The 11096-nt window shown below is 46.3% G+C and overlaps 1 protein-coding gene across 1 annotated transcript in view; it reads right to left on the bottom strand.

The window, feature by feature from the left end:
* Positions 1–10794, bottom strand: part of si:dkeyp-19e1.3 (USP6 N-terminal-like protein) — a 34173-nt gene extending 23379 nt beyond the window's left edge. The window contains exon 1 of the mRNA XM_062547488.1: positions 10449–10794. The gene's annotated coding sequence lies outside the window, so the exon portion shown is untranslated. The remainder of the gene's footprint in view (positions 1–10448) is intronic.
* Between the last annotated feature and the right edge of the window lie 302 nt (positions 10795–11096).

The following is an 11096-nucleotide window of genomic DNA, read 5'->3' as shown; positions in this document are numbered from 1 at the left end:
GGACAGAGAGTGGCTTTGCTCCACATCTGTGCAGTGCAGAGGGGGGGGGGGGGGGTGGAGATCTCAGCTCAGTGTTGCTGCTGCAGACTGCTGTCAGACAGAGACACAAAGAGATGCCGCTGGTCTGGAGTCAGTTAAGAAGCCTGAGGGACTGTGGAGGGGGATGGGTACTGTATGTATGTGTGTGTGTGTGTGTGTGTGAGTGTGTGTGTACAAGTAAGTATGTATGTATGTATGCATGTGTGTGTGTGTGTGTGTGTATGTCTGCGCGTGTATATATATATATATTATATTATATTATATATATATATATATATATATATATATATAGTATGTGTACGTACATGTGTGTGTGTGTGTGTGTGTGTGTGTGTCTGGCAGACCTATGCTGCTTCTGCTGAGCTTGCGTGAGAGAGGGAGCCAGACTCCGAATGGGACCAAAGATGGGTGAGGAGGGGGATTAAAAATGCACGTGTGTGTGTGTGTGTGTGTGTGTGTGTGTGTGTGTGTGTGTGTGTGATGCCCAGCCCCATCCTTATGTCTCTTTTCTCCTGGCCACTCTTGATTGACTGCTCCAAATCCCTCTGGTGCAGGGGGGGGGGGGGGGGTGTGGGGGGTGGTAAATCTGGGTTCACCAGCAGGAGAGGTGACTTTACAGACAACACAGCTGTGCTTCATTGGAGCCGACACCATACGAGGCAGACACCTGTCCCTCTACTCACAGTCATGCGCACACCTCAGAGACACACACACACACACACACACACACACACACACACACACACACACACACACACACACACACACACACACACACACACACACACACACACACACACACACACACACACACACACACACACACACACACACACACACACACACACACACCTGACCCGTCGCTCTGTGGTGTAAATGCAGAAGATGAGAGCGATTAAAAATGCATTGCTGTGCCAGACATGACCGGAGAATAAGCATCTGTAGGCTACTCAGACACGGGGCTACTAGCCTGGAAATGCCAGACACACAGATGGACCGTGCCTCTACCCAAGAGAAAACAGAGCTGCAGACAGAGCCTAGGGTTACAGTGTACAAAGCTGAGGAGATATATAGCCTATAGTTTGCCTCAGTTGAGAAGTTTTGGCCTATAGTTTGACTAAGCTAACAGGCTATCCCTGAAGGAGGTGGACTATACTGTAGTTTGCCTAAGCTGACAGGTTGTGGCAGAGGAGATAGCCTATAGTTTGACTAAGCTAACAGGCTACACATTTCTAAAATGAGCCAAAACAAGGACATGTTTATTGTTTCATTAGATACAGTACCAGTCCATGCTAGCACAGATAAGCTAATCATGTTCAAGAGTCCCACTCCCAACTATGCTGACTACACTAACAATGACATGCATTCATTTCACAGACGCTCTTATTCCAAGTGTCTGATAAAAAAGTATTCACCCCACTTGGATATTAATTTCCATTGCTTTTATAAATGGAATCTTAATCAATTCAAGTTGGCCTTTAACAATAATTTACAAACATCCCATCTTTGATGTTAAAGTAAGCAGATGCACCTTTGGCCGTAATTAAAGTTATGGAGTCTGCGTGGATAGGTCTCAATTAGGCTTGCACATCTGGATACTGCAGTGTTACTCCATTCTTCTTTGCAAAACTGCTCAAGCTCTGCCAGGTTGGAAGGAGATCGGGTAAGTCCAGCCACAGATTTTCCATAGGATTGACGTCTGGGCTTTGACTCAGCCACTCCAGAACATTCACCTTGTTGCCTTTAAACCATTTCTGTGTAGTTTTTGATAGGTTTCGGCTCATTGTCTTTACTGGAGAGTAACATATTCTCCCAAGTCATAGTTCTCTTGCAGATGGTCCAGATCAGATCGTCCTCCAGGATTTCCATTTATTATGCAGAATACATTTCACTTTTACCTTTACAGGCCTTCCAGGGCCTGATATCGGGAAGTATCCCTACAGCATGATAGTACCACCACCATGCTTCAAATTAAGGATGGTGCGTTTTTGGAATGTTTTGTGCACTGCAAGAATAGCATCTAGTCTGATGGCCAAAAAGCTCAATTTTGGTTTCGTCAACAAACTTTCTTCTATTCGACCTTGGAGCTGAAACATTTACCTTATTTAGAGCTTTCATAGGTGCCTTGGAATAGAATAGAAGAATAGAATATATACTTTTTTGATCCCGTGAGGGAAATTCGTTTCTCTGCATTTAACCCAATTTAACCGAATTAGTGAACACACACAGTACACAGTGAACACACAGTGAGGTGAATCACACATTAACCCGGAGCAGTGAGCTGTCTGCCCAACCAGCGGCGCTCGGGGAGCAGTGAGGGGTTAGGCGTAGGGCTGAACGATTATGGAAAATAATCTAATTGCGATTTTTCTTGCCAATATTGCGATTGCGATGCGATATGCCATTATTTTTTAAGGTGTTTGTCTTGTGAATTATTCAACAAAAACAAGCAGTAAATCATATAGTATGGGCATATTAGATTAAAAATAAACTGTTATTTCCTGGAAGTCATACCTGTTATGATGACAGGTGATGCATGAATTGATGAATTACATTTGTTTTTAACTAGCTACTTCAATCACAATAGTATATTTTGAACTTCCAACCTTGTAGGACTATCATCAGAACAGAAATGATTGACAAGGAAGCCTGGTGTAAACATTAAAACAAAAGTGCAGATTGCAAAAATATGAAAATATTAATAAATCTGTGGCTTATTCCTATGCAGTTTTCAGATAATTCATGTGATATGTTCTGCATACAGAAATTCCTGATATTCATGGCTGCACACTGCACTGACTGTCTGCTATTCTTATTCCAACTCCGTCTCTTTAATTCAGCTGTCTGTCAGCTGTCAGCTGTCTGGTTGAAGCCTCAAAATATTGTAGCCTAAACAATTAGCATAGTTGGCTATCTTATCATAGTCTACTGGTTGGACTGTTCAGTTTCCCCACGTCTGTTTAAGTTTCAAGGTAGGTTAATACTTTTTTCTTCTTCGGACAAGAAGAAAGTCTTGAAGTTGGAAAACATCTGTATTGAGATGATCAGTCAATTTGAACGCAAGAGTTTTAAATGTCTGCAGCATGCTAATAATGATGCTAACCGGATTTTACAATAATTTAGCTAATCGTCTTCTATGCGTCATTGCTTTCACGATTGTAAATGTTTTATTTGGATTGAATATGCATGTCGAGGGGCGGGTGTCCATTGAGCGCGCACGACATAGAGAGAGAGAGAGAGAGGGGGGGGGGGGGGGGGGGGGGGAGGGAGAGCGAGAGAAAGCGGGACAAGGAGAGGGGTTTGAATCTATACCATTTGGTGAATTTGCACGCATTGTCTACAATGAAAACTTGCGATAGACATTCATGCTTTCACCCGAGCAGCGCAGGTGCACCAGTGCAACCTAGATATTTTTTCAGTCGCACTCTTAAAAATGTTGGTGCCATGGTTCTATCCAGCACCTTGCCGAGTTCACTCTCTGATGGACTGTTTCAAATATTTGCTACTTTACGCTCTCATGTCACGTGACCAGAGGGTAATCGCAGCCAAATCGCAGCCTTTGCGGTTAGAAAATTGCACTTCATCATATCGCGATATTATCGCAAATGCAATATATCGTTCAGCCCTAGTTAGGTGCCTTGCTCAAGGGCACTTCAGCCGTGGACTGGTCGGGGATCGAACCGGCAACCCTCCGGTCACAAGGCCGAAACCCTAACCAGTAGGCCACGGCTGCCCCTAATGGTGGCCTCCTCATCATTATTCTTCTTGAACAGGCAGATTTGCACATTTGCCATGTTCTTTACGTTCCTGTATTGTGGGATTTCAATTAACTCTAGGGGATGTTCAGTGACTTTAATTTTTTTGTATCCATCCCCTCACTTATTTGTCATATAATTTGTAACTTATTTGTCGGGTTTGTCATTAAACCATGTCATACATTTAAAATACCAACCAGGTGTCAGGGATAAACTGGAGTGAAAGGAATCTAACCAACATGGTTAGTCCGCCATGACAGAAGTAAGCGCAGCAACAAAAAAGATAAACAAAACACAAGAACGTCACCATGACGCCGACCACACACCAACAGATTGACCATCAGCAGCACCATCTAGCAACCCACAATAGTGGATTCCTTTGGGCTGACTGACCCTTGTTCAGATCGTGGTTTTGGACAGAGCGCTCGACAGAGGGGAACGGACAAGGCGTTTGATGACTCTGAGAATGACATCACCTCCTGAGTTTTGAGTGAGGCGCGTCTGGACAGGTCTGGAGGCTGAGTGAGTGTTGGCCAATTCAGGAGAGGAAGTCACCAGCAGAGTGATAGATAGATAGAGAGAGAGAGAGAGAGAGTGATAGATAGAGAGAGAGAAGAGGAAAGAGAGGAAAGTCCCGTTCAATGAAGAACTGACGGCTGAGAGGAGTCAAAGAAAGCCCAGTCTTGGGCCACATGAGAAAAGCCCCCCTTGGCACCAGTGGGACAGCAATGACATTACAGATATACTGGGGCACCGCTGTGAGAGAGTGGGAAGTTTCTTGCTCGCTTCCTTTCTCTCACTGCCTCACACACACACACACACACTATTTCTGTCTCCTTGTTTCCTAAATATGCATGTACCTGTACACTCAGACAAACAAACTTGTTCTCTCCCTCACATGCACACATACGTATACAATCTAAAATCTCTCCTTCAAGCTTTCTTTAAAACACACAGCCTTTCTCTTTCACACACAGACAAACACACACACACACACACACACACACACACACACACACACACACACACACACACTAATTCAGTCTTGTCCTAACAGGAAGGTGCTGTCACCAGCAGCCACATGCTCTCTATTAGTGTAGAGAAAAGTTCTTGCATGAGTGCTGCTGCAGTGAGTTTATAGTATGTGTGAGTGTGTGTGTGTGTGTGTGTTATGTACAGATTTCCGCAGTATAAGTTAGGTGTTAGGGTGTGTTTGTTGAGAGGGAGCACTGGTTGGTGAATGGAGTTAACTGTATTAATGAAGGAAAGTGTAGACAATTGTGCCCATACACTACTGTGTGTGTGTGTGTGTGTGTGTGTGTGTGTGTGTGTGTGTGTGTGTGTGTGTGTGTGTGTGTGTGTGTGTGTGTAACAGTGGGCCACAGAGTGGAAATGAAAGCAGGAATTTCTCAGTGGGTTTTCCTGCTTGGGCGAGCATCTGAGCTGTGTGTGTGTGTGTGTATACGTGTGTGTTTGTCTGTCTATGTGTGCAAGCTCCCTCTTGCAAATCACATACACACCGGTTCGCCTCTGGTCCGGCATTTGTTATTTGTGTGGAAATGCAACCTCTGTGTTTTGGTCTTTTCCCTTCCCCACAAATACATTCCAGGCCCTGAGATCAACAGAGGGAGCCGAAAATAGCCTCGGCTCTTTGTTGGAAACTTTTGTACACGGACCCGACTCCCCTCTGGCTAATCCTCCTCTGTCCTCCGTGCCTCCTCCAGCCGTTCATGTACTCTGCTACGGGCCGGCAGGCAGCATCTTCTCACACGGCTGCAACCATGTGCAACAAAGTGGGGGAAACTCCTGAGCTGGACTGAAACCTCATATCACTTTTCTGGCTGTGGTGAAAGCAAATATATATATATAGATATACTGTGTATGTAATGCGGTACGAAGGGCACAGCAACCAAACTGAAATGCTGTTATATGGAACTAGTCATGCTGACACACATTTTCACAACCACAACATGCTTGAAACTCTTAAAGGTATGGTACTACTCTAGTCTGTACTCTACACAGTCTGTTTTAGTGTAGGCCTGCTTAGCCAAATCTACCCTGAAGCTAATGATGCAGTTAAGACAACTTTTCTAGAAATGTTGCTAGGCAATATTCCTGAACATTTCTGTATGGGTACATGACCATTAATATCGGCCATCTTTTTTTAGATGTTGGCTACCTACTTTAATCATCAGTAGGCAAACCAACATGGTCACCCAATTAGAACACATGGAACCGGTTTATGTGGTTGCCCAGCAACCTTTCTCAAAACGTGGCCCCGTGTACGTAATCACCTTAAGAACCGCAGCGGACCAGATGAGGGAGGCACCAACGCTACGTAATGAGTTCTGAAATCTCAGCCAATGATGTACACATTCATGGAACAAGCGGTGCAGATCCATGTGCTACTGTACTCTTGAGCTGATCTTGTGTCTACAGTTTGAAAGATGCACACGGCTTTTGACCTGTATAACTAAAATAAATACCGTGAATAAAAATAACGATAAATAAATGACTACCGTAGCGCAGACTCACGTGGCTTGCTCAGCACTGCTGCTGAGAGGTAGGCTGCTAGGCTCAGCAGTGAGGATGCCCTTTGGGACACGTCTGAGGCCCACCACTACTTACGGGTGCTCCCCGTAAACAATGAGCGATTGTTTGCCGGCGCTGCGGACCCTTCCTGAGAGGATGCCATGAATCACAAGGCGGAGCACCCGCGGTAGCCCGCGGCTGGAGAGGTCGAGCCCTGAGGGGGTTAAAGGCCAAGACGGACGCCAAACACACGACGCAAAACAATGATAACCTCTAAGGAAAATATTGTCGCTTTGGTTTCATAAGCGGTACCTTTATAAACCTCACTGCAATCTCTCAAACACTTGACCCTCAGAGCTTAATACAGCACACGCACGCACACAGCCAATGCTGTGTTCATGCCCGGAAAAACACATGGCCTTTGGGGCGAAGCCCCAGCAAAACTCGCCCCTTGGCCCACTTCATGCGTGAGCCGTGTGCTTACGCATCTGGAAAATGCTCTTTTCATAGCAACAGCGGCAGTCATGCTGTTTGCTCACAGACTGTGATGACCTCCTAATACGAGCTTGGACGCCAGTTGCAGCCAAGCACTACAGGCGCACACACACACGCGCACACACACACACACACAGTCAGGCTAGTAGAAGGGGAACATTAAACAAGGCGTTACGCTAACTCAGCCTCACCTTTAACCTTTACCAACACAGGGGCTCTATCCTCCGCTAGTGAGCGCTCAAGGAAGCCTTTGTTCCAATTACCTTGCCTATGCACCAACATGGCAGTGCTCATGTCTGCCAGAATGTAAAAAAAAAAAAAAAAAACAGGGACTCGGCTCCATGGGACAACACACCGAACACAGTAGGCTCAGAATAACAGGGTCGTGACGGGTTAGGGGGTTGATGTGTGTGTGTGTGTGTGTGTGTGTGTGTCCATGTCTCTATTGGCCCCTTCTCCTTATCGTCCTCACCCGCACCCGTCTGGGGACTGCACCCTGCGAATGCCCCCCTCTAAAAACATGCGACGGGGGAGGCTGGGTGAAGTTTCCACCCCGCCCTGCCCTGGACTTCCCCACTGTCTGAGAATGCCTAAGCAACAAACCCCTTCGCTGGAGTGCTGCTATCAGACTGCCTTTTCCCACACTAAAGTACATGGAAAAAAAAAAAAAAAAAAAAAAGACACTGAACAATGACAGATGGAAAAACTGGCCTATATTCTATCCAGACAGAGACACTGGGCTCTTTAAATAGAAGCTGCATCAGAATACTAATTAATGACCATGTTTACAGATGAAAGGTTTATGATAGCCCTCGTTCCAAGTGTAGAATAGGACACTGTTTTCTGTGCACTGCAGTGTCTGAGATGTCCTCATGGTCATGCTCATACTCTACAACATGACCTGACTTCCACTGACAGTGCAGTGTGTGTGTGTGTGTGTGTGTGTGTGTGTGTGTGTGTGTGTGTGTGTGTGTGTGTGTGTGTGTGTGTGTGTGCAAGCACCACCTCATAAACTCAGACATAGCCCATGACTCAGCTGACCTGAGGGTGCACATTGTGTCTGCCTCACATCACATCACAGAGAGGGCCCGACCGAGACGAGTAGAGGACATTCACTAACCCGCTACAAAGGGCACTAGCCTAGGCTAGCAGGCCGTATGAATAACTACATGGTAGTCATTCAAAATATGGTCATGGTGCACTGTGTTGTGAATGAGTGAAAGTTCAGAGCACTGGTAGAGAGAAAGAGAGCACAGAGTAAGACAAGCATCCAGACACACACACAGGCAGACACACAGCAGTCCTTGGAATCGTGTTAAGAAGAGAGAGATCATGGGCTTTTCATTTCATTCACAAATGAAATGAAAAGTTGCTATGTAACAGTGTGCCCGTCAGCCATTCTGACTTCCCTCTCACCCTGAACAGCTAATGTGATCCACATTCCCACAGAGGCCGAGGGGAACCACACTTCAGCAGCCCAGTCCTCGACTTCGCCTGCTGGGAGAAGAGGGGCACGTTTGTGCCCGTTTGTGCCCACAGATCCACACGGCACAACAAAACTGGACCACCGTGGCCTCCGTCTCCAATGTTTCCTCCAGGGAGTCAAGCAGAGCAGAGCGGAGCGGAGCAGTGAAGGCACTGGCCACCCGGGTCTCTCACCCCAACCCCCCCGCCACCCCCCCGTCTTCCACTCTGAGGAGCCCCGCGGAACAGGGTGAGACAGTGAGTCACTGAGTCATGTTCTTCCACATCATGCCCCCCAGCTCGCTCTCATCCGCCAGGCTGGCAACAGCCACAGCAGCACGCCTGCCGCCGCCGCGCTCCAGAGGGATATTTATAGGCGGAAGCTCTCTCGCTTTCCCTCTCTCTCCCCCCCAAACATCCATTCTCTCTCCTTACAAGAGTGCCTCTGTTCCATTCCACTGTTAACTGCTGTTGGACTGCACTACACAACATCCTCAGCTTGACTTGCACACACCATATCAAAACACCACAGTGTAAGCCTACATCAGAACAGCCTATCGTTAGTAGCATGTGTTTTCAGAGACAAACAGGTATGGCACCACAGGGGGGAAAAGAAAACATCTGCCAGTGAACTGGGCAAGGCAGCTCTCAAGGATGCTGGTGCAGCACGATCTGTCTTCCTCTCAAGGACCAACAAAAAACTACCCCTGCTACACTGTGGCCTACTTCTGCTGAAGTAGGCATCTGTGTACTAGGAAGGGGAGGTGACCACTGTAAGGACTGTTGAAAACCAGTGCAGGGGAGTGTGTGTGTGTGTGTGTGTGTGTGTGTGTACATAAATGTGTGCTCAGTTATTAATCCCAGTTTACAACAGAGGCTTTCAGAACTGTGAAGACTGGCGGGCAACGTGTTCTGCCAGCGTCGAAAAAGAGCACGGACTAGGCAGTGACAGCACACGGGAGTGACGCGACCGTCTCCGGGGAACTGAGTTCTGCGTTCAGCTGCCCCACCTCGCCTACAGCGAGAGGAAGCGGGCCTTGTAACCACTGCTGATGCTTCCTGTTCTAGCCCCGGCTGATTTGTGTTTGTGCCACTGCATCTGCCGTGATTACATGGGGGCTAATGAGGACAGTCATCCAGAGAACTCCATGCTACACACGAACCAGAGGCTAGAATGTGAATCAGAGTGTGGTTCTTGCAGTGCAAGCTGAGGATAACACGGGTAGCGGCCTGTGTTCACATGCAAAGCGCTGCATCTTTGAGTTGGCCGAGCCTATCTCAAGCAACATCACGAGATGCCACTTAGCTCAGTAGACCATCCTACGTAAAAGTCCCTAAATAAAGATAAAAAGCCCCAAATGAGTCGCCAAGGAGAAGTGCACTGAGGGCCATAACTACCAAGTCGTTGAGAGCAGGACTGATCATTCACACCCACCCACAAAAGTTTGAGGGAGGCTGAAAAAGTGTCAGGAAGTTGAAACGTCAAGCTTTCGTGATGCCAATGAAAATTGGCAAAATTACAGGAAGATTTAGATAGGCGAGTAATTTCGAGTAATCCAATAACACATCCATCCAACATGAGTTTAAACTCGAGGCTATGTAAATAATATGTTTTAATTTATAGCGCACGGCACTGTCTAAAACAATCTATTGTAGCCTGACAGACAGACATGGACCTATTGATTAAAAGTTAATTCAAGCAGCTCAAGTTCATTACCGAAGTGTTTGGGACATCTAACGTTATATTTGCAGTGGCATGATGATATTCTGGAGACCGTGTTAATTTGCATCTGAACGGGGCTAACAGTTCCCGAAACTACACATGTAGCGATGTGCTACGAGAGAAGCGTTTCGGGTTCTTCAGAGCTAGCTTTCTACAAGAAGCTTACTGATAACTTGACCAAGAAAAAAACACAATGCTCAGGTAACGTTATAGTATAAAAGACCATGGTCAATTGATTAACAGCAGGCACAGGTTTCAGTAATTTGAACAACTCTTGTTCAAAGTTAGAATGTACATCCGTCCATTAGTGAGGGCTTTCTTGCCTTCATCACAAAGGATCGGAAAGCCTCGTCCGACTATCCTTACGACGCTAGTTAGCGTTACCGCTAGCTTCCAACGTTGTAATAACATCTGCCACTAAACGCCAACAGGCAACTTACCTTTTTAGGTGTTTCTTCTGCACAACACGGGCAGCAAAACAATGATCTCTTTTCATTCTTTCGTCGCGCGTAGAAGTATAATGGTGGAGGTGGCTAGCTCCGTGTGACAGTGATGAGAGACTGGGCGTTCATAGCGGCACTGTATTAGAGAACAGCAGCTACAAAACATTCGCTCCACATGCCACGAACCGCAGCTGTCGGAATGCCACTAGCGACAGCCTCGTACAGGGCAGCTGCAGAAGACGGCAACTTTCACACGGGGCTAAATAAAACGTAATTTAACTGAGTAGGTGCGTTCAGTTATCCGAGTTAACAGCCTCCCACTACCATAACTTGAATGTTGAGATTCTCTGTCCCCGAAAGTGGACCACAGAAATGAGTGGGTGTGGCCACGAGGCCCTTGCACTGGTTTGTGAGAAACTGAATAAAAGGCTAAATTGTGAAAGACTACCTTTGCAATTAGTTAAGCTATGTAAACAGCAGTTCGGCACAATGTTAAGGGAAAAAAATCTCTTTTTTTTGTGTTGTAGTATTGTTTTTATTACCTTGCCAATTTCTGGTAGGCTATTCATAATTAGGTTAAAAGCCTTTCTGAAATACACTTATTTTTTTTTAATATGTTTTTTTTTAGAAGCGACATTGTGATTT

This window comes from Sardina pilchardus, chromosome 10 (genome assembly GCF_963854185.1).
Source record: "Sardina pilchardus chromosome 10, fSarPil1.1, whole genome shotgun sequence".
In the NCBI taxonomy this organism is placed as follows: domain Eukaryota; kingdom Metazoa; phylum Chordata; class Actinopteri; order Clupeiformes; family Clupeidae; genus Sardina; species Sardina pilchardus.
This window is presented reverse-complemented; position numbering and strand designations above follow the sequence as displayed.